Source organism: Lactuca sativa, chromosome 3 (genome assembly GCF_002870075.4).
Source record: "Lactuca sativa cultivar Salinas chromosome 3, Lsat_Salinas_v11, whole genome shotgun sequence".
NCBI lineage: Eukaryota > Viridiplantae > Streptophyta > Magnoliopsida > Asterales > Asteraceae > Lactuca > Lactuca sativa.
The window spans coordinates 206,949,398-206,955,935 of NC_056625.2; positions in this window are offsets into that span (position 1 = coordinate 206,949,398).

The window sequence follows — 6,538 nt, forward strand, 5'->3', positions numbered from 1 at the left end:
TAGAGATAACATTTGAAGCTTTTGAACCCACTTGGTTTTAGGGTGTTGATGAATATAGCAAAGATCAAAGTGTATGGTCTTCTCTACAAGTATCCACCATCAAGAGTAAGACACTTGGAATGTTAGTTCCTTCTAGTATTCTTGAGTGTCTAAAGCCTTTAAGTGCTTAAGTCAAATAAACACTAAAAGATACAACTCAAGAGAGCTTCTAAACCACCAAACTAACTTCAAAAGAGAGAGTTGGAATATTCATAAAACTCTCGGTTTTAGAGAAGAAAAAAGTGAAGAAGAAAGTGTTTCACTCTTAGCCAAAATGCAAGTTTCATGCATCTCTTATATAGTAAGACCTAACCATTAAAATACTCTAAAGTAATGGCTAGCCTTTAGAAGCATGGGAGACAAAACATGGTGGTTGAGAAGTCACCCCCATATTTTAATATTTTAGGCCATACCTCTTGAAAAGAGGAGAATTCTTTATTTTTTATAAACTCCAAGTTTATAAAATATAAACTTTGTCTTTAGGTAAAAGACAAAAGAATCAAACAAGTCCAACATAGTGTGCATGACTTATTAATTCATATCATATGAAATAATAACTAGTTATACTCTCTTATAATTATTATTTTCATAAAACAATAATTATTCTCTAATTATAGTACAAGAATTGATATTATTTATTAATAATCATATTAAAAATAAATATACAAAATGTGCCAACTTGATAAAAGTATGACCTTATAGGATCATATATTATTAACACTCTCCTCCATAATGATTCTTAGACATATAGATCCAACAATCTCTCACTTGCACAAGATTTATTATAGACTGACATAGACAGTAGTTGACGTATAGCAACGGGCTACTGCCCCTAACAACATATGAAGGGCGCCATTTCATCAATAGCCAATTCCAGGAGCTTTAAGCTACAATTGTTATTAAAGGTCTGGTATCAATTATTCCTTTGTCTCAGACATCATGTCGGACATGAGATATAGATCGCAATCAATCTCATTTACTGTTCAACTTTAACTAAGGCCTTATATGTCATGCTCTCAACGAATAAGAGGGACAAATCCCATCTTGACTACATACGCCCATCAATTTAGTTCACGTCATACCCAACGATGGCCCTTAAGACTGCCTTTTCAGAAACAACATTAAACCATGTCAAAGCACAAAAACTCCTACATTTCAAGTCACAAATATGCATCTCATGTCTAAGAATTCAAAGATCATCTTGACTACATACACCCATCAATGTAGTTTATGTCATCCCCAACGATGGTCCTTACAACTACTTTTTATTAAACAACGTTAAACCATGTCTAAGCACAACAATCCCTACACTTGAAGTCCCAAATAAGTATCTTAGGTCTAAGATCAAAAAGATACATCCTTGATCAAAACATCACTCTTAACTACGATCCATAAGGTGGTTTTGATGCGGGTCAAGTCTAATATTTATTCTCCTAATCAAGTACCTATGAAGTTGGTAGCAACTCTTTGCCATTTTCATCTCCATGAAAATCCACCAATCCACTAATATTAGTCTTATCTCATAAGTGCTCCCACAACTATGAACGACTATGAACATTTAGAATAACCTAGTTATTCAAGGATTTAAACATGCTAATATAAAACACAACAATTATTTAATGAAAGACTCATATCCAATATATGATTCGTTACAATATGTGTTGATTGTACTGTTCCAATATCCAAATACTAAATTTCAATCAAATACATCTACTTGTATCGACAATGCCATATAGCAGCAGCTTCACTTTCATGCTTTAATTAATGAAGCAGCTTTATTAAGTAGATTTGACAAACTCGATTTGTATAAACTTTGTGAATACAAACATTTTCAGTTTTATGTACATATATATATATATATATATATATATATATATATATATATATATATATATATAACTCATATATAAAGAAAAATAATTGAGAATGAATTAGATGCTTGAATATGACTTCGATACAATTACTTACATAATGGGATTACTCATAGTCATAATGAACTATACATTAAGCATCTTTGTACGTGGTTCTCCAAACCATGAGGCACTCTAACTATGATTTGTAATAAAATCTACATGGAACCACTATCCATGTAACTATCTCTTCATTCATAATGAGGACACGCCTAATTACGACTGAGAGTCATTTTAATCTATTTGAAAATTTAGCACATGTGTAACAACTTTAAACATAGCTTTCTTTCAAATATTCCGTAGACTAGGGATATTCTCTATTTTTCACAAGTAATTTAGAATATTCCTATAAGTCACACAATGACTTGTTCTTAGATTATACTAGTATCATTCGACATGCTCTAAGCATTCGACTCATTTGGCATTTATGCATAATCATGAAATATATGATTAATCCAATTGTATCAGTATACGGAATATAATCATATTATCTAGTTCAAAAACATTTTCACTAGGATTTTGCTCAAAATCATGTCATGTGGTTTTTGACAAGATAATTCTCTCAGAGTCCTTTATCTTAAGCTCTTTAAGATCCTTGACAATTATTGCAATTTTACTTCATCATTTAAGTCGGCATGATCTATCTATATAGATCCTTATTCCATGAATTAATATGTCGAGAACATATAACATTAGGGATGTTAATGTGCTCCCACTAGCTTTGTAGAAAAAACACAAGAGTCATCTTGATTTATAATCAAATCACACTATGTAATTATCTTATAAGAAAGAAGATTCTTACTTGGAGATGTTAGTTTAGATCTGAGAAGATTTTTAATCATGTATGTTTTGTCCCTTGAAAACACACTTACTCTTTATAGTCAAACTATATCAAGGATGATTAATCAAGACCATACTTGATAATCATACATGAATGTATCTCTTCTGTTTTATTAGTTTCTGATCAACTAATGAGCAGATTCAACAACAGTTGAAAACTTGCTAGTTCCAAACTATGATGCATTTAGTTTATGATTCTTTAGCTCTTAAATCTCCAAATTTCTCCCTCTTAGAAAAAGCACTTTCTAATCACTTGTCTTATGGAATGACAATTAGTGGGATTAGTAGAAACTTCATCCTAAACAATCATTTAGGATAATCTACATAAATGCAGTTAGTAGATGCTAGAGTGGTTAAACTTATTGTCGAACATAACCTCTATAACTCTATACCTTTTAGATAAGGATAAACCATTTCATCCTCAGTCTAATATAAGTATCTAATCCACTTGTTTGGTTGGAAATATATATTCAATATATATTTGTTGCAGTGAGCATAATTCCAAAATTTTATAAAGCAAATAGTTCTTTTAAAACATCATATAATAAACTGCAAGGTTTATGTTTTATCCTCTTTAGAAACTTTTACTATCGACATTCAGATAGTGGCCAGGTGACCCTATCCCACTAGAGAATACGAAGGCTACCTCCAATATCAAAAGATAGATTCAAGTGACCAAGTGATGATGTGTCACAATGAACATAGTAATGATGATTGAGTGTTTTTGTCGGAATGAGTTATGAATTGATTCTATAATTCCTAAGATGCTCCAAGAAAACTTGGTTTACAAAAACCATTTTCTTTATCACAACGAAAGGTTAATGATGATCTCATTACATTGTATTTCAATCTTCACTATGAAACAATTTGAGAAAATCAAAGGTCTCAACAATAACAAATAAAAGTCGTCAGTGAAATTGAATAAAATATCTATCACCAAATCTATTCATGGATTGAAAAAGATTACATACATCATTTAATTTATAACTCTTTGTCAAGCCTTTTTTCTTTAACTACTAATAGATAAAGACACTTGTGAATCATCTTTCCATATAAATATGATTCACATATATCAAATGAATCAAGCTTATTTGCCTTCAAAAATTTCATCCTTTTGTAGTTGGTATATGTATTTCTTATTTATATTGTCATGATGATTATGACAAAGATAAGTTCTAATCAGATATCATTTGATTATATATGTATTATGATCAGAACTACTAATTTAATGAAAGATTGTAGATTTACTTCATTAATAACATTATGAGAAAATATTCTTTAACACAGAATACATCGTTTTAGAACATGAATGCGAACACCCATTAAACGATAAGTAAATCTAGATTTATTCATAAATTACAACTGTTACATTTCCCTATAAGGATAGGTACAAAAAATTTATTGTTTAAATAAAAGACTATAACAACACTTGTTATATCTTAAACATGAAATACCATTCGTTTGTAATCAGTTGATTATTTCTTCCAATCAACAACACATAATATCAATTATTAGTGTCACATGAAGTATTATATACTCAAGTGAATGATGTAAAAAATAAATAGTTCTATCATATAGATATATGAAGTCTTGCCCAAGTCAGACTTCTCCAGCTTAATGAGATGCGGTGAGCAATTCCTTCTTTAGTGTCCAGTTTATTCCATAATAGAAACAATGCTAATCATTTGGTCCTTTCTTGGTTTCTGGAATTATGTTGTAGCTCCCTTAACTGAACTATAAGTCTATATGAGTCCACAATCTCATAGACTTCCTTTTATTCAATGCTTGAACAGGCTTGAAGCTATTTCTAGTGTTCTGATTGAATATTTGCTTTACTTGATGAGACATCTGATATGTTTCATAATTATCCAAGACTTTTAGCAAGGGATGGTTAATTTCTTCAGTATGATGCGATACACGTCAATGTCATCACAATAATACTTCCACAAAAGTATCATGATCAGACTAACTGGTTGCAGAGGTTATTTAGGTATGAGATCTTTTAGTGTGGGATTGAGTGTGAAACACTTGTATCTAGTATCATTGAGTATGGTATCTTTTCTTAGGGTATTAAGCATTCAGTATGGAAAGCCTAACAAATTGTACCATTAAGTATGGTAATATATTTATAGCATTAAACATTGAGTTTTGTAATCCCTTTAATTATAATTAGTTGAATATGGTGTAAATCTAGGGTAATAATCATTTAGTATCGTGAGCATTTAGAGATGGAGGTTGTAATTGAGTATTTGTTATATTGTTTTAAAGCCATTATAAAGTATAATATTGTATATTTATATTTATTAATATTATTATAATGTTGCGGATATCATGTGTGTTCTATAAAGTTACTCACTGAGGTTTAGCAGGTAACCCATTGTTATTCATAGGCCTTCTGGACTTAGCAACTGTAGCAAACAGTTTTAGGGGCTAAAGTATAATTTAAAATTTTATTTAAATAAATTTATAATAAATTTAACAAATAAAATAATAAAAATAAAACTTTTTATCATATTATTTAATAGATTAAATGTGTGAGAAGATTAAATGTTAAAATTATGATAAAGGACTAAAATTTTCAAAAGGATGAAAGTGTTATCGACCAAGTGTTGATCCACTTAAATAAAGAAGGACTAGAAAATGACTTGAATGATGAGGATTGACTAGGTGTGGAAAATTTCAAATTAAAGTGTAACAAATATGTGAAATAGGTTAATCTTTGAAAAATATGCATTCTTGAGGGTAGGAATCAAAATTTAGCGAATAAGATGTATCCTCTCCTCCATATTTCTCCATAACATTGATTTTAAGTAGTTGGAAACTGTTCCCATGGCGATTCTCTTCCTCATAAGGTGTTTTGAAGCAATTGATGGTTATCTAGTGAATAACCAAGTATTTCTTCATCAAATTCTATCTTAAGGAGAAATATCTTAACAAAAGATGAGAGGGGGTAAGGGAATGGTGAATTTGAATTCCTAAATGGAGCTCGAGGGATAGAGTTTTAAGTTCAAGCAAAAAATTGAAGATACTTCAAAGATTTAGAAGTATTTGAGCTATAATTCTCATTCCATAAACTCTATTTTTGAATTAGGGTTTTGGGTGTTAAGTTAAATTCTATTCTAGCAAGTTTTGATGCTTATAGTTTTTTATCCATCCATGAGTGGTTTCCGTGGTTCTAAGCTTAATATTGTTATTCAATTGATGAATTTGACATTTGGGTAAAAAAAACTAACCATTAAACCTACAATCGCAATTCTGGTTACGCAAATTTATTAAGTTATTCTCTAGATGATTTTACGATCATTGATGTATTTTTGTTGTAATAAATCCATCATGGATGGACAGCCCAAAATAATGAGAGAATCCATGTTTGGATGATTGGAATTAAGGATTTTATGGTTACCTGAGGAACTTCTATACGTATTCAAGCATCTAAGTGTGTAAATGATATTCTATTCATGAATTGATACATTGATTGTAATTAGGATGCTTAATATGAAGGATTACTTGAATTTAAAGTGATTCTAAGGATTGTTAACACATTAGATATAAGAGTACAAAACTTGAATGTGGTAAGTATGGATTTCATTGTTAAATTTTGGATTACAAGGAATTAGGAGACCAATATGAGTAGATGATGTTCATAAATATTGAATTTATACTTGGGTGATGAATTAGATGCTAAACGTGAAGGATTACTTGATATATATATATATATATATATATATATATATATATATATATATATA